The sequence below is a fragment of the Paramormyrops kingsleyae genome, chromosome 22 (genome assembly GCF_048594095.1).
Source record: "Paramormyrops kingsleyae isolate MSU_618 chromosome 22, PKINGS_0.4, whole genome shotgun sequence".
Lineage (NCBI taxonomy): Eukaryota > Metazoa > Chordata > Actinopteri > Osteoglossiformes > Mormyridae > Paramormyrops > Paramormyrops kingsleyae.
The window spans coordinates 9,856,314-9,881,440 of record NC_132818.1 but is presented as its reverse complement, the minus strand read 5'-3'; the positions used below and the strand labels follow the sequence as shown (position 1 = coordinate 9,881,440).

At 45.3% G+C, this 25,127-nt stretch overlaps 1 long non-coding RNA gene across 1 annotated transcript; it reads right to left on the bottom strand.

Annotated features, from left to right (window-relative positions):
* Positions 1-5,919: 5,919 nt before the first annotated feature.
* LOC111836920 (uncharacterized) lies at positions 5,920-7,516 on the bottom strand. Its single transcript, XR_011984744.1, has 2 exons — positions 6,854-7,516; positions 5,920-6,682 (listed from the first exon to the last, which is right to left on the bottom strand). It is a non-coding gene; the product is annotated as an uncharacterized lncRNA (long non-coding RNA).
* Between the last annotated feature and the right edge of the window lie 17,611 nt (positions 7,517-25,127).

The window sequence follows — 25,127 nt, the reverse complement described above, 5'->3', positions numbered from 1 at the left end:
ATGATCGCATGAGCGCGGTGTAAGTACACATGGAGGAGTGTGTACAGTCACACATGTGCACACATGATCCAGCTGCCCGGAGAATCGCTATGAGCTGCTCAGCCTGTTGCGAGGGGTGTAGTCAGGGGGTTGCTGCCCAGTGTGTGTCCGTCTGCATCTTATTATCTCATCGCCGACATTTTACAATTCCAGTGGTGTCAAGGCTTTCGATTTTCATATCTAGGATAAATGGGGATGTTTGTCGCTCCCTTGAATTGCTTTGATTGGCGATTGATTGACTGTGGTGCGTTGAGGCTGGCGCTGCTTTGCAGGGGGAAAATGCACATGACTGAGGTTCACATCTCCATGTGCACAGGTGCAGTCCAATAGCTATGATGTAAAAGCTAATTTCTGTTCCGTGCCTGAGGCTGCAGAGGGTCAGGGGACCAGTGGAAGTTAAGGATCCTGGCCGGCTTTTCCCCATTGGCCCTCACCCTGCGGGGGAGAAGGAGGACAGCAGTCAAGGACAGCAGGTCCACATCCTTCCCAGTCTGTTCACCTTAAGGCAAATACTTGATAAGGCAGACACATGCATGTTTTTCTCTTGCCACAGAATTAAGTCACCAGTGTTACAGAGTGTTCTAAATACCAAAAAGCCACCAGAACTCAAACAAGACCAAAAATTCTTGACGAGTGCCCAAAGCCCCCCAAGGAGCAGGCTGTGGGGAGAGAATGGCCCTCATCCTGTGGGCAAGTTTGTGCCCTTTCTTGGAAGTGACTCGGGGATTCTCCACCAGAGATCCAAGGGCCCTTGGAGAGCATTCGGCCTAGATGCAGCCCCTTGCGGGCCTCCCATCCTAGCTCCGTGGACCCCCCTCCCCCCTCCGACCAAGAGGCCCAAGCCCGATGGCGACAGAAAGGTACGGCTGGTGACGGGCGGGCGATGACTCACTGTGTGTTGGTGGCCACCCTGAAACGCTGACTTACAGGCAGGCCCATATGAAATCCGCGGCCTACAGCCTCACACGGGATGTCCCATGTGGAAGCCTTTCAAAGGGGCCCTTTTTCATGTAGTCACTGAGCATTTGAAGTGTCCAGTTGCAAAAACACAGAAGCTTGAAAAGGTCTGTGGTTTCGTCCCTTTGATATCTGGAATGCACTTGGAGTTTAGCTTCGAGTGAAAAGGGTACCAGAGCTGGCTAATTTATTTTCCAGTTTCCCCTTCACGTGGCATAAGAAGAGCTTTGTGTTCCCCGACACATTGGCCATGTTTGTCCACGCCATCCTGCAATGCCAGGCCGCCGTTTCAACTGAGACACGGTACGAGGTTCTTCTGCCATCTTTTCATTGCTCAGGAAGGTTCATCCTGTGGAAGTAAACATCGAGTCCTTATATACTTTGCAGTTTAATTGTTCATACTATCATATTTATGCTGTTGATAAAGTTTTTTCCATAACTGCGCTTCATAATGCATTCATTATGCATTCATTGAACATTGAGTGTATCTTCATAGTGCATTCATTATGCATTCATAGAACATTCAGTGCACCTTCATAGTGCATTCATTATGCATTCATAGAACATTCAGTGCACCTTCATAATGCATTCAGTATACATTCATAGAACATTCAGTGCACCTTCATAATGAATTCAGTATACATTCATAGAACATTCAGTGCATCTTCATAGTGTATTCATTATGCATTCATAGAACATTCAGTGCATCTTCATAGTGCATTCATTATGCATTCATAGAACATTCAGTGCACCTTCATAGTACATTCATAATGCATTCATAGAACATTCAGTGCACCTTCATAGTACATTCATTATGCATTCATAGAACATTCAGTGCACCTTCATAGTACATTCATTATGCATTCATAGAACATTCAGTGCACCTTCATAATGCATTCATAGAACAATGATAAACAGCATAGAAGAATACATTAACATTCTAAAATACCTTAATGTTTTATGATTATACAATTATAATGTCTGTTGTTTTATCTATTAATGCATTACTGTCCTTTTTCAGTGTAGTGAGAGATCTTTTATGATCTATAAAGTTTTTTCATATAATGTTCAGCAAGACATTTTGAAAAACATGTAATTTAGCAGTTTATTAAGATATTAATGGTACAGAAACACAAATCTTATAAGAATGATGAAGGAAATGGATGATGTACTGCACCAAGCATAATATGCCTATGGCCAATTCTTCTGAATACGGCACAATCAAAATGGAGTAGCACAGATGACATGGAGAAAGATGGCCTGTTAAATTCAGCTCCTGAGGTCACTTCTTTTGAGCTGCCATGAGTACTTATTGTAGTCAGTGACTGAGGACCTGCAGATCCAGATTAGCTTCGGTCAGTTACAATCCTTCTGTCGTTTCAACTCTGGTCTTCGCCACAGTGCTAGAGACTGATGAACTATGTCACATCACCGGAGCACTAGTGGGAATTTCTGATTCCTTGGAAGTGCAGGTCTCTCCTGAGTTGGGTACAGCCTAAGGTGATGCTATGCTAACAGCAGCACGTAAACTCCGCGGGACACAAATCAGGAACATGGCCAAACTCAAGGAAGGTATTCCACAAGCGCATACACAAAGCCTTACAACAAATGCCTGGCGCATGAATACACAGACATGCACTGAGCACACGTATGCTTAAACAGACACACGTATGCTTAAACAGACACGCGTATGTGGACATTCGAAAAATTTGCTCAAGTGAGAACATCAATAGAGTCGCGTGGAAGGAGGAGACAGAGTCGCGGAGGCTTTCGGTTGCACTCTGTGGCCAGACAAACATTCTCTTCTGCAAATTTGCTCTTTGATCTGCATTGTTAATCTGATAATGACGTTTAATTGATTATGTGGAATGTGGAGGCAGCTGGCCTGGTTTTGTTTTTATATTACTCAATTTTTACTTTGGTTCCAACTTTCAAAGAGTGAATTTTCTGACCCTAATGTTTCTTATTTTAAAATAAGTTAGGCCATCAACATCAAAAGCTTTTCTTGGTCAATAAACAGGGACATCAGAATTTTTCCATTATGTTCAACATGGTCTTGGATTTCGCCAGCTAGAGGAACATCAATGCATTGAAATAAAATAACAACGCATTCTGTTGGTTGCTTGTATTATGGTGATATAAAGAACACAATGGCTTTGATGTCATTAGCATTCATCTTACAAAGGCTTCCTCCTGTCCCATGGATGTTCCTGCTCTTGAGGATGTGTGCCACCCCTTGTCACTCTCATGCACTCTTTGTTTCTGTTTGTGCTTCACCAAGCAACAACCTCCCACCCTAACTGACGCTTTGCTTGGTGTATAAACAGGATTAGCCATACAAGCTGGTCTCTTGGATCTCCTAAGCGGGCACAGGTAGATTTTGTTTCAACTGCACAATTGCATATTATATGACTATGACTCTTTATACTCAACTGGTTGGCTGAAACAAAATCTTGATCTGAATTTTTACTTTCTGGACCTGAACTATTTACCTCTGTAAGCATGTATATCAGGACCGAAAGAGATACAACCATGCAGTCACGTTGGAAATGCTCACATTGCTCATAGTTACAGGGGGAAAGTTGTGAAAGAACAGGTACATATTTTTCAAAAACAATTTATACCTAATGGTTATGAACTCAAGATATTACGCAGCAGTACAATATCATAGGAAACCAGACCGGAGGCGAAAGACTGTAAGACAAGCTCATGTTCTGTCGCCACGTGCAGTTTGCATCTTTTGTTTTCAGCTGGGTTTGTCAAAGGCTTCTGAGGCTCGATCTTGTAGCCGTCACGCCTGGCTGAGCGGGCGGCTGAAACGGTCTCTCTTGTCATAAATCTGGAGATCCCTGACCCAGCCAGACCCTGCCTAAATCATCCCTAGCCGTGATTTACAATCCCATTTTACCAAGTTCCTAAAGCTCACAGAGACCCCTTTGAAACCCGCCGATGGCAAAAGGAACCATTTTGGGGTAGCGTGTTTTTAATAGTCATTAATCACGTGGTGTGAGCCTGTCTGTTCCTACTTACTGCTAAGTTACGTTCCCCGGGACGATGCGGCTCTCGACCCTTCCAAGTTCAATAGTGTGTGTTCCAGTATGTCTGGGAAGGCGGGAGATGCGGAGGCTGAACCCACTGGATTTACAGCTATTGGCTAGTGATGCTTGTTAAGTCTATTAGAAACAGTTGGGGATAAATCTCTCAGCGCAGCACTCCGCAAAAGCGGGACCAGCAGGGAGGCCGACCTGCGGCAGTCTCCCAGGGCAACCAGAAGTGCATCATACTGCAACGTGGGTGGGGTGGGGGGGCTTGGAATCAGAAGGTGTCATGGTGTTGTAGTCTCCTGCTTTGTCCTTTAATTCATTATTCCTGTTTATGTGCATATTAGATCACATCCAGAATATCTTATATTCACACCTCTGTTAGCCGGAGTGGCACAATGTACCTGCCACCAACAGTACGACAGCAACAGTGTTCCGCACCATTGATCACCGTCCCCTATATGATGCATCTGTCTTCTGTTTAAAAGTCCTGGTCCTCATCTATTGCACCACCTGCTGTTTATTCCAGCCCTGAGCACATAGTGAACGTACGGAATAAGACGAGACAGGAAGTGCTAGGTACTGAAGTAATGGTGATGGTAATTTACCTTTACCTCCCATCAGCCAGAAGGACATACCAAGAAAACAGAAGACACAGGGTGAGACAAGGTCTTATAAGCCGTTCACCACCAGCGGCTTCTTCAGTGCCCAAAAAAAGCTGGGTCCTGGATCAACTACCAGAGCAAATCCTCAGACTGCGGAGACCAAGATCACAAGGGCCGTGATCATGCTTTCACAGAGACAAATGAAGATGAGTCAATAACTTCTCCACAGTGGGACTTCCCTTTGATCTGTGGCTGTAATTATGGGCAGTTTTACCCTCTACTTTCAATAGGCTGTGGTACATTTTGGAGAAAAAGAGGAAAAAGCAGAGATAAATCTAATGTGTTGGTCAACCACCCACACTGGCGTGTCGACTCTCTACGCATCAATTTAACATCCAAAATAGAGAGAGAAATGTCTTGTCATTTCGGAGGCACATTTTTACAGAATTTTTATTCTCGGTGCTCCAAAAAAACAGGGTTTTAAGAACAGGATCATGGACTAGAAGATGAATTTCTGGAGGTTGAAACAAAAGAACTAATTATGAACAAGTTGGACAACCAAAAGAGGTGCAAGAAGAGTGAGACCATCTTGCCTCTGAGTGCATGACAGAAAACAAAAGGATTCTGGGAAGAAGAAGTGTCAGAGCAACATGGCAGACTGTGTCACATGATTGACAAAGACTAAAAGAGAAGAAAATGAAGAGCTGAGGCTGAAAACAGCATCATTGGCAGTCCTTCTTTGACATAACTTTCAATAATGTTATAATATACTTATAAAATATAAATATTTATAAATATTTATATTTCAGCCTTCAGAATGTCATGCTGATACTCTTGTTCTGGGCAATGAAGTTTGACTTCCAACATGGATGGAACAAAGAGCATAACTCAAATCCAATGTTGTGTCTTTGGGTTTGGCTCCCACAGCAAGTGTGCATGAAATGTGCACATGCCCAGATTTTCTTTAGGAAGATCTGGTTTCCTTCTGCTGTCCCAAGACACGCAGATCAAGTGAACTGGTAATGTTAAATTACCCTTATAGTATACAACCATAAATTCCCTTTTAAGTACTTGCATACCATTAAAGATCTAGACTGCCTTACAGCCAGATTACCTTCCAGATCAGAAGATCAAGATCAGAAAACGTCTATGAATGTACGGATCACAGATTTGAGCACCTCTTGATCATAGCTGATAGCTGTTTGAGAACATAATCCTAGTAAGGTGATTTGCTGCTGGAGGCAGAAGATTGAACAGAGGTCAGATGCACAATTCAATGATGTTGTCATCCACTTTAATCTCTTTCTAAGGATAAACCACCATCGATAAATGGGATTAGAGATTAACCAGCAGTTGTCATGTTCCCTTCATGGGTCTTTGTCCTGGATCACGCATGGTGGAGATGCCCAGACTCTCTCTATATTTGGGTTCTGGCCTGGGCTTGTTGGTGTGGTTGAGAATTTCCAACTGGAAAGGAGTTCCCCCTCCCGCCTTTAAAAAACATTACAGCGGGACTCAATACACAAACCGCTCGGCAGCTCGTCTGAAACGTTAACTAAAGAAAACAAGCATGCTAATAGTTTTGTATTTATATATTTTCTTTAGACACTTTGAAGTCTGGGTTCGTGTTGCATTTCAAACCAAAGCTGCTCCGTGATGTGACCGCAAACGTAGGAGCTACAGAGGCTCTGTTTCACCCTGAAGTTTGCACACCCATGCATGTTTTTTTAGTCACAACAGAAGGATTATATACATTATGCACCAATCCTGTACACACAAGAGCCTTCTGAGTTTAGGTCCTCAATCCTCTCCTGATATGGTAAAGGACTCTTCTGGGTCGTCTTCTCACTAATTCTCGTGTACGTGTTGAGTCATCGGCCTGGTGCGTTGAACTTTGTAGTTCTTTTCTCTCTTCTGGAGAAACATGTGGAAGATGCTCAGACGCATGGGTCTGAGGGAGTCTCAGATGACGAACAGAGCCAAGGTACCCACATCCAGACCTGGCTGCAGCCTTATCAGCGTCAGTGTCAACTGCACAATCTTGAAAAGAAAAAAAAAATGTTTTAAAAAAAGCATTGGCCTCAATCATAGAAACAGACAGACAATTGTACAGGTTTCTCAACACAGAATGTATTTTTCTCTGAGCCATTCAGGGAGAAATCACACTACTGACCACTCAATTTGGATATTCTAACCCACTACAGCACTCACCAGGTAAAGTTGGTGATGAATAAGTTCCTATCTCAAGAGATGGAAAAAGGTAAAGTTCCTGTCTCTAGAGATGGTGACAGGCAGGTTCCTGTTTCTGGCATTGATTCTAGAGTCCTATCTGTCATGGTCTGTTGATAGTGAATGGGGAGCTGGGTTCATTTGCGAGCCTCAGATGATAAAACAAAAAAAGGAGAAAACACAAAGCCTAGTGCCCCACACACACACACATATTCATGATGCATTATGTCTATTACATGATACAGAACTCTCAACCAAACAAATTAGTGTATCTATGAAAAGCTTGCATGATCACGAGGTGTGCATCTGGTCATGACATGCACGTGTCGTGGTGAGGCGTGATACATGATACAGGTGGGAAAAGGAAGGTGACGATCCACTTAACAGCTCTAACACAAGCAGAAACAACAAAGGAAAACCCGCAAAAATAAAGGGACCACAAGGGGTCAGAACTAAACGGGCAAAATAATAACTAACAAGGAACCATAAATCAAGGATCCCAGGGAATCCAAGCAACAAAGGAACTAGAAAAGCCAAGCAGAGAAACAACCCACAGTAACATGGGCACTCTGACTACCAACATACAACCACACTGAACCAACAACGAACAGAACCAGAACAGGCACTTAAATACACAGTTAACAAGACACGCGCAGGACAGGTAAGAATTGTAATCAATTAACCAATCACAAGGACTCTAGGCAAACAAGGAACAGGTGTGGCATATTACAATTACACAGCACTAGAGACTAGGGAAAATTAACAAACACTAAGAAACAATAAGGGTTAAGTAAAGCAAGGAAAACTGATCAAAGGAGGGACAAGGAGCAAGACAAGGAACCACCTGAAATACAGTAACACCAAAAAACAGGAAAGCGCTGATAACCAGTAACACACATTAGGGAAAGGCAAAAAAATATGTGAGGGTTGTTCTTAGGCAGCTTCAAAGCCATGACTAGCAGGTTCTCAATCTCTGATATACATGCTCAGCCCACTGAGCCATGCTGCAGTTCACAGAGCTGGGGAAGCACAAAGGGGCTGAAAGGTGAGCGACAGGGAGGAGAACAGGATGGCCAGCAACCCCTGCTGGGCAAACAGGGAGGATACATGATGGACAGGCGCCGATCCTCACATGCACGTACAAGAGAAATGTTTGCAGATGCAGGAGAGACGTTGCCTGGTACACAGTGGGTTCTCAGGTCACTTCTGCAGACGCCGGGTGACCTGAGACCTTAGTTAGTCAAAATCTTAGCCAGACTCAAGGCTGTAGAGCTATAAACCAACTTAAGTAGAACGATAAAGCAACAAACACATCGGTGATCTGGGCCCAAGATACACACATTAATACCCTTATAGGCTAATTATGATGAATAATGGTTAATTGCAAAGTATGAATAAAATGACTAGTTTAATAAGATTATTGATAAAAATACAAGATTCCAGACCAACCATGGTTATTTTTTTAAAACTCCTCTTGGAGAGTGTGGGAACCGGGGGAGAGTTTTGCGTGACGATGTCTCCCCCCCCCACACTGGTTTCCGTGAGCTCTCGTCTACTCTGTGGGGCGTGTGGTTTGCGTGATGCGTCGCTGTGCCAGCGGGGGCACTGTCACAAGCATCCCCGAACATCAGAAGCATGTGTGACTGTCACTGTGGTCCCGCTCTCTCACACACGTACACACAGCAATGCTCAAGCCCCCGCACTGCAGTTTTCCACCACTTTGCGGCTGCCCCTAGCGTTGCACGGTATGTGAGGACAACAGCGCAAGCTGAGATTTAAACACGGTGCGTGTTAATTGAGCAGCATCCGGCAGCCAAGGACGGCATTTCTGCAAAAACACCGGCAGAGAGCTGAACCCATTCACCAGGGGGCCAGGAACCCTGTAACCCTGCCAAGAAAAATGTCACAGGGTAGAGAGCCATCGCAGTTACCTTGTTTGGATCACGCCCAGCTGGGGGTGTCCAAATGCAGCGAGGGCCCATGAGGCCCTTAGGAGTGTTTCTTTTACTGCTTCCACCATAGCAACCAGCCTCCCCCCCACCCCGTTTGATAAACCCAACTTCACTAACAGTCTGTACCCTTTTATAAGCGGCGTGTGGCCCTTCATGCCTCGGCCAAATTTGACTTTTATTTCTAATACGCCCGTAGCCAGAGCTTTTGGAAAGCAGTGCCTCTTTTTCCCTTCCAGCCGCACAGTGGACATCTGCGTGTGTTTTATCTCGCTCCGGCTGACCCCATTCGTCAAACAGAGTCTTTATTTTTCGTGTGTGTTTGAGTTTATTTTCCATAGATCACCCAGTAAAATGTAGTTTTTTGTTTTCTTTTCACAAATAGCCCTGGGGGGGGGGCTCCACACGAGAGATGCAGCTCAGAGGCTACGTCGTCGCACTGGCCGTGAGGAGGGGGGGGGGGGGGGGTCAGCGGAGGGCGCTGAGAGATGTACTGCTTCACCACCCTGACTCGGGGAGTGTAGAAGAGAAAGAGGTAAAGGGCCTTAAATTATGCAAGCTGCAGCATAAATGGTGCGACTTGAGCCAGAATTAAATACAGGGAGGGAAAAAAATGTAGGAAAAAAAAACGAGGCAGGAGATGAAACACAGGTGCTGCTTTGTTTGACTTTGATGTTGAACTTCTTCATTCTCTCTTCCAATGGTTTGGTTTTATTAGAGGCATCTACTCAGGTCTCCGCCGCCATTCCGACTTTCCACACGCGGCGATATCTCAGGACAACATTTAAGTCCTTTATACTTTCGGTAAATGTTACGCCTGGAATTTTGGTCATGGGTGCGGAGGTCACTTGGGAAAACACGACGTCAGCAAACAGAGCCTGACACAAGTCCATCACAGAGGGACTGTGTTTGTCTTTGTAGCGTGACACACTGGCCACCCCCTGCTATTCAGCCACAGTCAGTGCGGGGAAGGGTGGCTTTGGGTGGGGGGATTTGAGGAAAGAAACCATCTTAGTCTGCGTCTCTGTGGCAAGCCATGCATGCCAACATGTCTTCCCTGTGGAGTCGTGTCGCCTCTACTGTTGTGGTCGTTGTGTTGTGGTCAGTTCTTTGATCTTTACTGACAGGCCTGTTTGAAGGATGCAAACACAAAGGACAATAGTGCCCCACGTCAGGAGTGCATTCATTTTTCCGCTTAAAGTGGATCACGGTCTGGGGATGGAAAACATCCCTGGTAATCGGCGCTCTCTGCCGACTCCGTAGCTGTTCAGTTGTCTCCTTGATGCGGTTTCACGCAGAAAACTCTGAGTTATCTTTCAGTGTGATTGCTGTCTTCAATAGATGCACATACACACAAATATATTACCAAGAATGTAGATTTGGGTATGGATGGTAGGGATGTGTCCTTATCAGTTCAATGTCAATATTGTCAAGTCATTTATTTGTGTAACGCATTTAGAAACAACAGGGGTTGACCCAGCGTACTGTAGTTTCCAGGGAAAATTAATTAACAAGTATTACATTCATTGTAAAATATAAAAATAGCATAAAAACATGCATACAAGAAATAAGAATTAGGCAGTAGGAATAATAAACAAAATGTATGTAACACTTTATTTAATGCAGTCATTATACTGCATTATATTCAATTTATAAAGAATGCTCTATGAGGCTCTCACCTATAATGCACTGTAGATGCCTTTATAATGCAGCACAATGCATTATGGCTTCACAATGCATTATGAAGGTATCTTTAGTTCATTATAGATGAGAGCTTCATAGAGCATTCATAATGCATAATAAACATGGCTATACTGTGTTATGCCTAATGATAAATATTTATAGCCACGTAAAATATTTTATGATTGTGTTACAATGAATTATAAGAACAGTTATTAGGCTTTATGAATATTGGCTGTATAGAAAGTGTTACAGGAATGGTATACAGCAAACAACAGATTAAAAAGCAGTAAGAGGGCAATTGGAAATAAATTAAGAGTATTATTTAAAAGAAAAGCCATAAGAGAACCTCAAACCAAGGAGAAAGTAAGAGATAAAAGGTGGGTCTTAAATTTAGATTTAAGCTCATCAATAGTGGAGCAGGACCGAATGTTGGATGGGAGATTGCTCGACAGTCTGGGGGCGGCTATACAGAAAGCTTGGTCACCTTTTGTTTTGGAGATGTGAGACTCAGAGGAGCAGTTGTGAGGGTGACAGTTATCAGATCTGAAATGAATTGTGGGGCTAATCCACTGAGTGTTTTAAAACAAATAGCATAATCTTAAAATCAGTTTTGTATATTGTGGGTGATTTATGTGTGTTTATGTGGGGGGGCAGGGCTGATTTGGTCCCGACCGCCTCCCCTGCACACCACTAACATTGCCCACCTTAATGTTTGCATCTCTCCTCTCTCATAGTACAACCCAAGCTACCTTCTCCATCTAATGCCAAGGTGGTTTGATCCTTAAATGTGTTACTTTACATCCGTGTTTCCCAGTCCGGTCCATGGGGACCCACAGACGGTCCATGATTTTGCTCCCTCCTGGCTCCCTGCCAGCCAGTCCATATTTTTGCAAAAAACTTTAAATTAATTAAACGTTTAGCCTTTGGCTCCTCGAGGAAACAGCGGCTGATTTGCTGCTATCCCCGTCCCTCACACGCTTTCCTGATGGGGGAGCCGAAAAACATCACCTGACGCATCCGGAGGAGTCACAGTGATCAGCTCAACCTACCATCCTGTTGTTACAGATCCTCCCAAGTAAAGTCCTGGCAAAGCCTCCATCACCCTGCTCCTGGAACGGCAGACGAGCGTGAAGTACTGGTGGTACGGTTTTCTTTAAATATTATTGATTTTTGTTTAGCTTCAAACACTAAGAACCAAGACTGTGTCAGGGTCCACTTCCATCCTTTCCCACAGCTGTACCCAGGGGCCGGGGATGGGCAAAGACCATCCCCCCCCCCCCCCCCCAGGATCGACCAGACCTCTGACACAGTTCAAACGCTGGTGCCCCACTCCAGGAAATTCCATTGCCTGTACCTGCTAGGAAATCGTGAAGGCCTCTGGGGTATGATACACACTTTCAGACAGTACACAAATTACACACAGCGTGTCACGTATGAGGAGGAGAGACGCCTTTCCGGATGCAAGCACCTTCTGTCCTGGAAACATCTGAACCGCAACAAGAAGGCCCACCCAAGGCACCCAGCGCAACATCAAGGTTGAAAATGTTTCACATAAAACGAATACGAAATGAAAGCAAGAAATATAAAGTACACAAGACCGTCATTAATTACCAAACATATGCCTTTCGTCCTTTTATTTTATTCCACCCGAAGATGGATGGTCCACATTTCTCTTCAAAGACATTTAAGATGTATAATTAATAACAGAAATCAGCCACTTAAAATCACAACAACAAAAAAAAAAAATGGCCGAAGCCTTTGAACCACAAACGCTCTTATGATCCATAGCCGCTTACTTTCACAAAGGACCAAAGCCCGTTCCCCCCTTCAGTAGCCTCACATCTGAGCAGTAATCTGCGTCAGATTTTATCCACTGGCACGGAGAGGCCGCCACGGACGTTCCAGCACAGAAGCCTGGTATTCCTGGCTGCCTCCTGTGTCAAGCACTTCTGGGGCAGATAGCTACAGGGACGAGGTGCAGCAATAAGGCACAGTGGCACAAATAGCTTCCAGACTGACGCCATCAGATATGTCTCTGCCAGTCTGACAATCAGTCAGTCAAGCACAAAACTAAAATACACACACAGACAAAGCCCCACTTCTAGACCTTGTGAGGATGGTCGTTCATTCTTGAGCGACGCACACACACAAAAACAAACCCACCCCATTAAGGTAATATATATTACTTTGTCATTCCTCTGGCAGTTTGTGTACAGAAGTTATGTCCATCTGATGTCTTAACAACTCAAATAGTTATGCTGGTATTAATGTCTTCTCTGGGCTCACAAGAGACACTTTAAGTAGCATTAAATAGGCAATCAAAGAGGATTGCGGTGTTTGACATCTTGTAAGAATCCTGAGGCGTCGAAACAAGCCTACAGCAGAATTGAGCGACGGCCAGGCGCAGCTCGTCCCAGCTGGAAAATCGTCCGCGTGAAGAATGATGAGCATCACTCTGAAGGGCTCAGCCGCATCCTTCATTTACTTCTCTGATGAGACTGTTGAACTTCTGAGTGCAGAATGTAGAGTTACACTGAGTGTGTAGATTTGGATTCTAGAATGATCTATGCACCATACTCCCCAACCTAAGAGAGGTGGATTGTACCCAACATTTCCCATTCATCATCAGAGCGACAATAAATTTATATTACACCTTAACATTAACAATCTGGGGTGTCTGGGGGCCATGGATACCCTGGCAGATATGGGGGGCCCAGCACAGGGGAGCTTTTATAAAACTGGCCCCTCCGGCTCTGAAAACGGCAGCCCTAGCAGGTAGCAGGGGCCCCAGTACTTCTAGCTACACCCCTGTTAACAATTAAAACTATTTTCCTGCTAAGTATTAAGCTATTGAGAGCTTAGCTTACAAAGCGCGACAAAAAGCAGACATTCGCCCTTTTTAATGCTGGCTGTCCGTCACAAACAAATGGGGGCGTGAATGGGGCTCTAGGACGCTATAAACACGTGACTGGTGTAGACAGATATCTTTTTCCGTGATGCAGTGTGTGTTTTTCTCTAGCTCAGCAGCCATATACTGCATTTTAAATAGCAGAATGTGGAAACACATTGAAAAGAGTGCAGGTCATCGTCAACTTACGACTGACTGACTTTGCGACCGTCCCATGACCAGGACGGTGCCACGTCTGTGCAGTGTGACACTTTCTGTTCCAACTGCCGGCAGCAATGAGCTAAGATAATGATAATAAAGGTTAAAAAAGCACCAAACAATATGACTTAATAATGATATAATTTTATTATAGTGTACTATACATATGATCATTTTTGCGTATAAAGGGCCAACTTACGACCAATTTGACTTACGACTGGCCAATTGGTACAGATCACAGTCGTAAATCGGCGACGACCTGTAATAACCTCATATATTTATCCATCCATCCATCCATCCATCCATCCATCCATCCAGTGCAGGGCAACACCAAGTCTGGAGTCTGTTCCAGGAAACAAACCACAAGGCAGAGTCATTTAATTTAGCAAACATATCAGCTACTACTGTGTTTGTATTGATAGCTTTATGGGGACTCTCCATTCATTTCTACTGAGAAAATTCTAATCCCAAGAATGACAACCTTAACCCCTACCTAGCCCTAACCTTTAACCTTGAGTAACCATTTTTGGCATTTTTAGTTTTTTTTTTTATTGCAGTCACATATTTTTACAAAATTCAGTTTCCCCTGGTGAGGACATTTGTTCCCCGCAATGTCATATATACATGGCACACACACACACACACACACACAGTACTCACAGGAAGTCTTGGGACATTTGTATAATTCTGTAAAAATGTTGCAGATTTATTGGTTCATAACAAAAGTCCATTTACAAGTAATGTTTATCATATCTGAATATTCCCTACACACAGACATTTTCTTTTTATTCCATCGATCCACCCATTTTCCAACCTGCTTATCCTTCTGGGTCGCGGGGGGTCCGGAGCCCATCCCGGAAGCTACAGGCATGAGGCGGGGAACAACCCAGGATGGGGGGGCAGCCCATTTCTTTTTATTAAGTGTCATAATTTTTTTGGCTGAGTCATTCACTTCTGTTCTTGCCATCTCGCTATTAATTGCAATTGTAGTCACTGACTCCCAAAGGTATACTAAACACAAATGTTTGGTGTTTCACGTTATTGCAAAGGTGTTATTAATTAAAAAGCATCAAGTGATGCTTGTCAATGAACTTTTTAACCCAGTGCAGCTCTCTTAGAGCCATAATTTGGGTTTCAATTTATTACTACTTTGAATCAATATTTTCTTCAGTTCAGGATGACGGTGAGTTTAGAGCCAGGAAACAAGAGCAGAACGCAGGGGACCCACTCTGATGTCACAGGAAATATGTGATGTCTTTCATAACATCGAAGAACAATGACGCAATTGATAAGGCTTAAACTGAGGCTTAAAATTTCTTACTTCTGTACAATTTCAAGACTTTTTCACGTGCCATGCTAACTGGTGGACTTTGTTGGTGAGGAGATGTTGGTCATAACAGGCCACACATCATTACACCAGGGAATGGACCTCAGCGAGTAAGTTGCAAGGGGCAGCAAGGGGCAGTTTTACACACGTGGCCTCAAGGGCATCCAGAATATCAGAAAAAAAATCTTTGGCCAATGAGGAAACTGCAAGTGAGCGTAAGGGGCAGCACCAGGGTCCGGGGGGGGGGGGGGGGGGGTAAGTTATTGTTTACCACACCCCTCCCCCCTTCCTGGCCATCAATCTCTCCCTGCCTTTTCCTCAGGGTCTCTCTCAAAGGACAGCACTTCATGCCTGCCCACATGACCTCATCTGTCTTTGATTTTGCCCCAGAAAAAATGGGCACATGGGGGTGATACAGAGCTCTTTGATCTCTGGTGCCAAGAATAGAACTTGTTTATCTGAAGATGGCCCTTCATGTTTTGAGGAAGAGGCCAAAATCGGGGGTCCCTTGATGTTGAAGAGATGGGGGTGGGGTGGGGGGTGATGATGCTCTGTAATACCAGGAAGGCTTTGCTGCCAGATGTGAGGGCCGGACATCGGAACTTCAGTCTTGCCTCTTTAATTTGCCCTTATCTACCTCATCCAGCTGGTCACTCTGACACCAACCATGCCTAAAGAAGTGTTGACAAGTCTTTCCAAATGTGACACTTCTTTTCGTTATTCCCCCCCTGTACTTAAAAAAAAGGCTTCCTCTCATGGGGGGGCCCTGCTTTTCATCAGACCCTCCTCATTCAGGTTTTATTTTTGTTTGAACCTGTTGTTGTCGCCTCTGTTTCGTTCTATTGACGAGCCGAAGGCGCTTCGTGCCCCTGGCTGCCAGTTGTATGGGTTTCCCTGGAGAGTCGGGGACCCTCACTTGTTTTGTAATTCGAGCTAGTGGATGGTGGCACCGGTCTAGCATCCGGACACCAGGAACGTACCGCGGGGAGCAGGGACTGGAACACAAGAACATAACATACCGCGGGAAGCAGGGACTGGAACACAACAACACCCTGAGGCTAACGCTCACTGCGTGGCCCCGTTCTCTCGGCCTGCCTCCCAGGGGCCCCGAGCTAAGCAGCGGTGCTGGGTCGGACTTCCTGCAGATGCGGGTGAGGCTCACAAGCCGGATGCTCTGTGTCCCCCCCCCCCCAGCCTCTGCACTTATCAGTTTCTCAGCTTCATTCTCTCCCCGTCTCCCTCTCATTCTCTCTCTGTGCCATTATCCAAATCTTCCCCCTGCCCCTCTGACCTGAGTGGGGGCTGGGGGGGCGGGGGCTGTTTGATGTGGTCCCGGCCAGGGTGAGATGAAATGAAGTCGAAAGTTTATTGTTTAAAGGGGAGATTTCCATGATTAGACTCCTAGAAGTAAAGTTTCCATACACTCACGGAAGGGCATGCAGAGTACTTGGGTGTGTGTGTATGTGTGTGTGTGTGTGTGTGTGTTATGTACATATTACGTTGTAAGGACCAAATATCTCCACAATGTAATAAAATCCTCCTATTTTGACGTTGCAGGAACCATTTTTTTGGTCCCCGCAAGGGAAACTCAGTTTTGGTTGTGACTGCAACCAAAAAGCTAAAACTTCCAAAAGTCTCGTATTTAGTTTGGTTACTTATGGTTACGGTTAGGGCTGGGTGGGGGTTAAGCTTCTCATTGTTGGGATTAGAGTTATGCCCATAGAAAGGAATGGACAGTCCCCACAAAGATACGAACATGTATGCACTGTGAGCAGTCCTCCATGCCCTTTCCGTGTTATTATACACATGCATGAGTGCCATGCGTGTTCAGATGTCAATGTGTGTGTGTACATGTCAGGCATGAATTGGTTTATTCCTGTCTATGCAGATCAGCATGCAGGCATGTGTGTGATTTGGGTTTGTATTTCTGCACAGATTCCTCCAGTGTAAATGAGGGCCCAATATAAACACACACACACACGTGGTGGTGCATCGTGGGACGGTGACCGTGATCAGCAACGTGCGGCCTCCCTGGGCCCAGGTCAGGACTGCCAGGGACGTCAGGATCTTGACCGCATGTGCACCCGGGCAGGGCTCGACAAGTGACTTAAACCAATGTCCTGCTGGGCTGCCAAAAAACAGTTAGTCTGGAACAAGCTGCTGGTGACTTTTGTGGTGCATCTTCCCAGGCTAGTGGTGCAGGGGGTTGATGCTCGCTGCAGTGACGTTGAAATCGCAGGAGCTGTCTTCTCTGTTGCAAAGAGGCACAGTGTTTTGTCTTTTTTTATTAAATAGAAAGCATATCTATTATCTTGCTTTCCCCACGGCTTGCTTTTTGATCATGTGATCATGTGACCTGCTCCCCAAACACGGACCAGACGGGCCCTCAGGCCCCTCCGCCGGCGCCCCTTGTTTTCATTTCCTTAATTTTTTGTTTGTCTTGAAGCTGTTATTGCGCAGCCCGAAATAGTGCGAGAGTAGGACACCACGGAGCACTTTAATTAAGTCATTATTCCCAGCCCAGGCCATGCCCACTTTAGCTACAAAGCCGACCTCTAATCCGAGGATGGGAAGGACGCCCTTTGTAGATTTAATATCTTTTTTCCTCGTGGCATGTGCCGTCAGTCCACATCACTGGGCTACGAGCAGCGTGTCAGTGTTAAATCAGTGCCTTGAGGTGAGGGCCGCCTTCTGCCTGAGATCCTCTTTGGGGAATTAATTACAAGCCCCGACCTCTTAGCTGAAGGCAGACTGGGCGAGCACCCATCACTGACGGGGCGCCGGGGAGGGTCCGAAGTCACCAGCAAGCGTCAATCCCGAGTTCTCAACAGGGCATGGGTGGCACTGAGGTTTTCCAGGAAAATACGGCATTGGGGGCGGCATCGGTGGGGAGCTGAGACAAACACTGAGTACAGTTAGGTCAGAAGACAAGTTTTGGGGTAAAAAAATAAATATGTTTCAGCCCTGTTGACATGGAACGCCTTTTCAACTTCGAACTTTATTTTCCCTTGATGAAAACGTTGTTTTAGATCAAACGTAATCTTGTATCTGAGCCATATTTCTGCGTTGACTCAGGAGGTCATGAATTTGGCAGGAGTGGGTCTGTAAGCAGATCGGAATAAATCACTATCTATGTTAAAAATCAGGACCCCCCCCCAGCCCCCTCACCGGCCCATTCCTTGTGTTCTCACTCCCTGTCATCAGGAGTACTGTGGTGAATTCGGTCTGAGCACTCATGTTGTTTTTTGGGGGTGGTAGATGGTGGGTGCCTGTCTATATACTAGCCTGCGGGTCTTTGATGTTGTTGTCTGGGAAAAGGACAAAAGAGCTTCCGTCAGCTGGACTCTACTGGGTGGGAAGGATGGGAGAGGAAGAGAAGAGATGAGAAGGTAAAAAAGGAGGACAGAGGTGATGGGGGCGTGGCGCCGAGGGCCTCTCTGGCCTACGTGTAAAATTAGCCTTATATTCCGGCTGCTGCTTCACTCGACGTGGGTCTGTATAATACTTCATGCTTCAGCTTCTGCTTCCCGGCGCTAAAATTCAAGCCCATAATCGAGCCTCGCTCCTCGTTCCTTTGCCCCCCCTGTCACTGCTGCCACCACCCCACCCCTCAGGGAGATGGCTTGATTCACCGTCGCCCCTCTGATATCACGGGGCCCTCGGCAGCCGGGGTAAATAAGATCAGAAGCCCCTTTGGTCTTGCCGACACGACAGCCCCCACCCCGCCCCCCGATAGACCACCCGTCAGCCTGTTGTTCTGGTTACCAGGCGCTGGGCGCCCCTTAAAGTTATCCAAGGGGGACAAAAAAGCAGTCCGGCCAGGGAGGGGGGGACAGCCATTGCCAGAGGAGGGGTGACAGCCCCCCCAGGCTCATGGCCCAACCGCTGCTTTCTCAGTGAGGTACATTCCTGTCTGATTCCCCTCCCGGCACAATCTAACAGGGAATGTCGCTGTGTCCAGTGGAGCAGGAACTGGGGGGGACAGGGGGGACATGTGCTCCCCGGTATTTTATTGATGTCATCAGTCCCCCTCTAAAAAGTAAACCTTTGCCTAAATAATTTAGCTGTGTCCCCCCCAATACCAAATGCTCTCCTACACCCTTATCCCTAATATGAAAATAGAGGATGACACAGATAATCATGAAGGCCGGCATCTTCGAGCCAATCCCTTTACTTGTCAAAAAAAATCCATGCCCCCCAATATGTCCACAAACAGCAAATCCTTACTCGCTCACTCCATCCTGCCTGAAAAGTTTCGCTCATACTTACTCCTTGGCTGCACGTTCTCTACATTCCAAATCCACATGTGCACCTTTGTTAAATGTCTTTTTTCTGCCCACCTGATTCCCCACTCCTGCCTCACCGCTGCCTCCCCTCACCCCCAAATAAAATGGACACTTATTAGCCTGCCAGCCAATGGGACCCCCCCCCCCCCCACACACACACACACACACACACACACACCGCTACATATTACATGCAAATAGGACTCTGGGCTTAGAAAGCAGAACCTGAAGAAAGTTCAACCGTGACACTTCTTTCGGGACTTCAAACACTTTGTGGAAAAATAAAGGAAGTCTGGAAAACAGACGTCAGTCTGTTTGTCCACTTCTACCATTACGGCATTTTGGATGGGGGGGTGGTGTCCCAACCCTGTTTATATTAGATAGATTTCACTAGTTTTCTCAGCTGCGGATTTGCAGGTCTTGCTTCCCCCGCTGGCTGTCCATCCGTCCATCCATTTGCCGCGGGAGTTTCCCAGTTTGCGGCAGCTCTACGTCACTGGCCACTTCCTTTGGCTTTCAGCAGAGATCTTCTTTACTGTCAGAAGGCACGCTAGGATACCACAGTGCACCACCAATTACAGAGCCAGCGCGTGGGGCTCAGAAACACTCGAGGAAATGCACATGACTTTTTGGATGCGCTCCTGCCAAGCTTCTCTGTTTACGATATACTGTTCCTTAGACCCCACTCTGTTTACGATATACTGTTCCTTAAACCCCACTCTGTTTACGATATACTGTTCCTTAGACCCCACTCTGTTTACGATATACTGTTCCTTAAACCCCACTCTGTTTACGATATACTGTTCCTTAAACCCCACTCTGTTTACGATGTACTGTTCCTTAGACCCCACTCTGTTTACGATATACTGTTCCTTAAACCGCACTCTGTTTACGATGTACTGTTCCTTAAACCCCACTCTGTTTACGATGTACTGTTCCTTAAACCCCACTCTCTTTACAATGTACTGTTCCTTAAACCCCACTCTGTTTACGATGTACTGTTCCTTAAACCCCACTCTGTTTACGATGTACTGTTCCTTAAACCCCACTCTGTTTACGATGTACTGTTCCTTAAACCCCACTCTGTTTACGATGTACTGTTCCTTAAACCCCACTCTGTTTACGATGTACTGTTCCTTAAACCCCACTCTCTTTACAATGTACTGTTCCTTAAACCCCACTCTGTTTACGATGTACTGTTCCTTAAACCCCACTCTGTTTACGATGTACTGTTCCTTAAACCCCACTCTGTTTACGATGTACTGTTCCTTAAACCCCACTCTCTTTACGATGTACTGTTCCTTAAACCCCACTCTCTTTACGATGTACTGTTCCTTAAACCCCACTCTGTTTACGATGTACTGTTCCTTAAACCCCACTCTGTTTACGATGTACTGTTCCTTGAACCCCACTCTCTTTACGATGTACTGTTCCTTAAACCCCACTCTCTTTACGATGTACTGTTCCTTGAACCCCACTCTGTTTACGATGTACTGTTCCTTAAACCCCACTCTCTTTACGATGTACTGTTCCTTAAACCCCACTCTGTTTACGATGTACTGTTCCTTGAACCCCATCCTACAGAAAAACAGAAAAAGGTGCAAGCCAGGCTTTTTTATGTGGGACTACCTCTTATCCTGGCTCTTTATGTATATGTTTTTATATACATGATTGATTATATTGTCTTGATTGTCCTTAATAAATGATTCTGGTTCTGATTCTGGTTAGCAGAACTTGCCTGAATTTTGGGGGCTTGGAGGAGTTGAGTCTATGCGTTCAGTCACCTTGCCTGTGCTGCGTGAATCTTGGACCAGAAACACTTAAAGTTGAAGTCAGAAAGCAGTCAAGGTGCAGCAGATCCTCTCAGGAACAGCCAAACGCCCCCACTCCCCCTTTCGTCTGTGTAATTGCTGTGAATGTGTAATAAACCAGAACGCATGTGATGAGCAGCTTAGCTGCTTCACTGAGCTGCTCTCCTGGGGCACTGCTGTGGCCGGCTGGACTCCTTTCAGGGTTGCAGAACCAGAGGGTAACCCCAACCACCATCTCCATAGAAACTTGTCACTTGGGATAATCTCCCAAACCCCCATCATCCACTCTTTTTAACTGCATTTACCATCAGTTAAATTATTATATATATATTTAGCTATTTCCTTGATATTCTGTTTTCAGGATATTCTGCTTGTTTACTGTGTACTTTTTAAATTTGTTTGCAGCTTGTTTACTTGTCTGTGTCATGCCCTGCTTGTGCCGATCCTCCTGTGTGCCACGCCCCCCTTGCTACCTCCTGTGGAATCCCCGTGTTACCAGCTGTTTCCAGTCATGTTGATTGTTGTTGTGTATTTAAGTCCACGTTAGAGTATGTTTCCCGAGTCAATGACGACAGTCCTGTGTGTTGCTCCGTGTTGCTCATTGTATTCTCTGGATAAATCCCTCATTTACCTGACCCCACGGCTTCTGTGCTGCTTGCTTGAGCTTGAGCACTGAATACTTTGCAAAATGACATGCAAACAGAGAGAGACTTTCAACGGATGTTTCAGCTCTGTGTGTGGAACAGGTATGGAAGCCAGTGGGATGTGGGTCGCCAGAGGGTTGGGTGCTGAAGTGGTCAGGGATGAGATTGATGCTTGTGTACACACCTAGCACTTTCTGGCTAAAATATGGGTTGTGAAGTTAAAGTCATCTTACTCAGTGACAGGCATATGTGTCCATAAAAAGCATAGTATATTCAAACTGTGCATCAATTTCCAGCTTCTAAACCAAAAGGCATCCACGCCCCCGCATCCAGGACTTTGTTGACACACTAATGCAATTTTCCCAATCCAGTCCTTGGGACTCACAGACAGTCCACGTTTTTACTCCTACCAGGAACTGTGATAGAGCAAAAATGTGGACTATCTGGCAGGGAGCTTGAAGGGAGCAAAAATGTGGACCGGCTGTGGGTTCCCAGCGGACTGGATTAGGAAACACTGCCCCCCCCTAGGATACCGGTGGTTTTCCAACCAGGGTCAGGGAAAAGTTAAGGCTTTGTGGCTGAGAGGTCAAGGCACCTCATGCATTTATCATACCACAGGGGCTGTAAGAGTGGGTGCGTATGCCTTTTGGCCTGGCCAACACACCAGCCATAGACCTGCCAAGTGTGAACTTTTCAGAAAAGAAATTAGATATGGGGGGAGACTGGTGTCTGCATTGACCCAAGAGACTTGATGACTGTTCTCTCTGAGACCGAAGAAGCCCAACACAGTCGGTGAGGTTTGCAAGTTACTGAGGTTTCTTAGCCAGACTTAATTCAAATTCAAAACATTTTCAATGATAAGTTAAGACATTCAAATTCAGATTTGCTAGACTCAAATTCATATCCTAGTGGAACATATTTCATTCCATATGTTAGGTCAAAGAGCTGAATGGGAAAATCTAATGTCATGAGTCTTTTCAGTTTTGGGGGGTGACACATTAAATGTATGTTCACATTGTTATGTTAATTGATTTAAATATTTCTGCGATACTTATATTTCAAGCTCTTTTATTTAAAAAAATGGTTATGGGTGATTCCTCTGGTGACCTGTAAGGATCTATGAGGGGAATGTGCCATTTGGGACAGAGGATTATTTACACTCTCAGTAGCTGTGTAAGTTTCTCAAGTGGCAACATGCTAAAGTGGCACGATTTCTTCGCCTCTTTATTTTCACCATTTTAGAATCCGAGAGGTGTTAAACATACATAATCTCCGCTACGCCACAATACAATTATGTATATAAAAGAGATTAACAACCTGCAGCTGTCCCGCAAAGACCTGGAGATCTGGTCATGGAGACCTCACAAGCATAGACCTCCAACTGTAGCTCAACTGTGACGATCCACATAGCCGACAAACAGCAGTCTATTGGTACCGGCCACAAAACAAATTTGGAAATTACATCATGGCTGTAATTTTGGCTCTGCTGTCTCGTGGCTTTCATTGATTTTTTCATTGAGTTCCATTTGCTTTAATTACATAGGAATCTAAGAGAAAGAGATCAAGATGAGAAAAGCTACTGCAGGAAGTTCTGTGCTATCTGCATTTTCCCCTATTAAAGAACGCTGTTATTTTTCTGAATATGTATGAAACCTACAAAGCTTCTCAGACTTAGAGAGACACCTTATGAAGCTCATGCTGTACAGAAAATAAAGTAAATGCTTCTCAGGAACTGAACTGGCAAACCATGGCTATCACACCATGGTCGTGGTTTCAGAAACAACAAATAAACCTCAGAAAACTCAGCGCATTTGCTCAGCCTGGCGCCACACTAGCTACATTTAACACCCAACTCATACTCCAGACCAGGGGGTTTCAGTAACAGGTTTGAATACCACTAACCTTCAAGCGTGCTTCGCTGCAGAGAACCTACGGGTCCTCTGGCTGCTGAAGCAGAATGAACACAGGGGCGAGAATATGCAATCTGCTGTCTGCAAAACCACTGTCGCTAACGAGTATAAAAATAGAACACCCTGCTGCCCCCCCACCTGATGACCCCAGTACTGCGTGTGGTACATTGCCACTTTTTGCAGTGATTGGTCATTTGACATCATGCTGGTCATCGTTCTTGTATTTTTAGCATTGCATCAAAGGTAATATAACACCTAGCTGTGTTATGTAAGGGGATTACTTTTTTGTTGCTGCCTATCACCTTACTTGTTGTGGGATTGTCAAATTGGAAGGGATATGTTGGAGGTTAGGGTAGAGGGTGAAGGGGGGGTGGGGTAACATCACCAGAAATTGCAGTTTTTTTGGCCTAATTGTACTTCCCCCCCTGCTCTATTGTCCCTTCCAAGATGCCGGCCGAGGTCAGCGACCTCATCATCCACTTGACTGGCTTCGGAAGAGTCCTTTCCGCCCCCTGCGGCTTCCAAAGCGCCAAGCAGTCAGGCGGACTGCGCCTCGATTATCGGCGGAGAGCCAGAATCTGTTAGGGCTGATCCCGGCACAGTGGCCCGAGCAGCCCAAATGGGCAGGTATGCTGTAATCCGCCCCCAGGGGAGCGCGGGCCCCAGATGAAAGGCCTCCAAAGCGGCCCCCGAGAACCCAATGTCACAACACCTGCAGCAGCATTCTGCAGTGTCTCTGACTTCCTCTACACATGCTAACACTCATTCAACTCCAGCTACGTCAGTGATTTTATTCATTCCTCTTCAGATACAGTAAAAGTTCTGGTATCCAGCTGACTTCCGGTTGAATATTTCAGATAGCTTAATGTTACTCTTGAAAAACACTAAATTGTAACATATTTCTTACACTTTAATCCTTTTGTATACACTACATAATGAACATTTTAACATCATGCCATGTCAGTGCCAAACACAAAAGATCACTACGCAAACAATGGTGGAACAACTGGGAAGATTACTAAAGTGTGCTGCTCCATTGACATAAGTGAAGAAGCTTTACTTAGTAGTAAACAACATTGAACACTGAAGACGATTTCACTTCCTCCGCAATTCGGGAGCCGTAGGAAGCACTGATCCTGCCTGTAGCTACAACCGGCACTGCTTTAAGTTTCTGCTATACACAACGTAACGCTCTGTTCCTCCAATACTAACTACAGCTGCACGTCTTTTAAAACCTCTGCTCATCAGAGACTAATTCCTATCCTGCTAATCTTAATAATCTGTGTTGTTTCACTGTACCTAAACCTAACCCTAACCCTATCTCTGCATCCATAAACAATAGTTCTCTGCCTTCAAACAAACTGCATACGCACTGACATCACACATTCTACATATTAAAAATTATGCAGATAGATGCTTCTTACACTGTATGCATCTAACAGTTGTAACTTAACATTTCTCATAAAAGGCTTGTTAATTTATAGTACACTCAGTCACAAAAATAGTTACGCACCCAGAAGTACTGGTCCGATTTGGATGT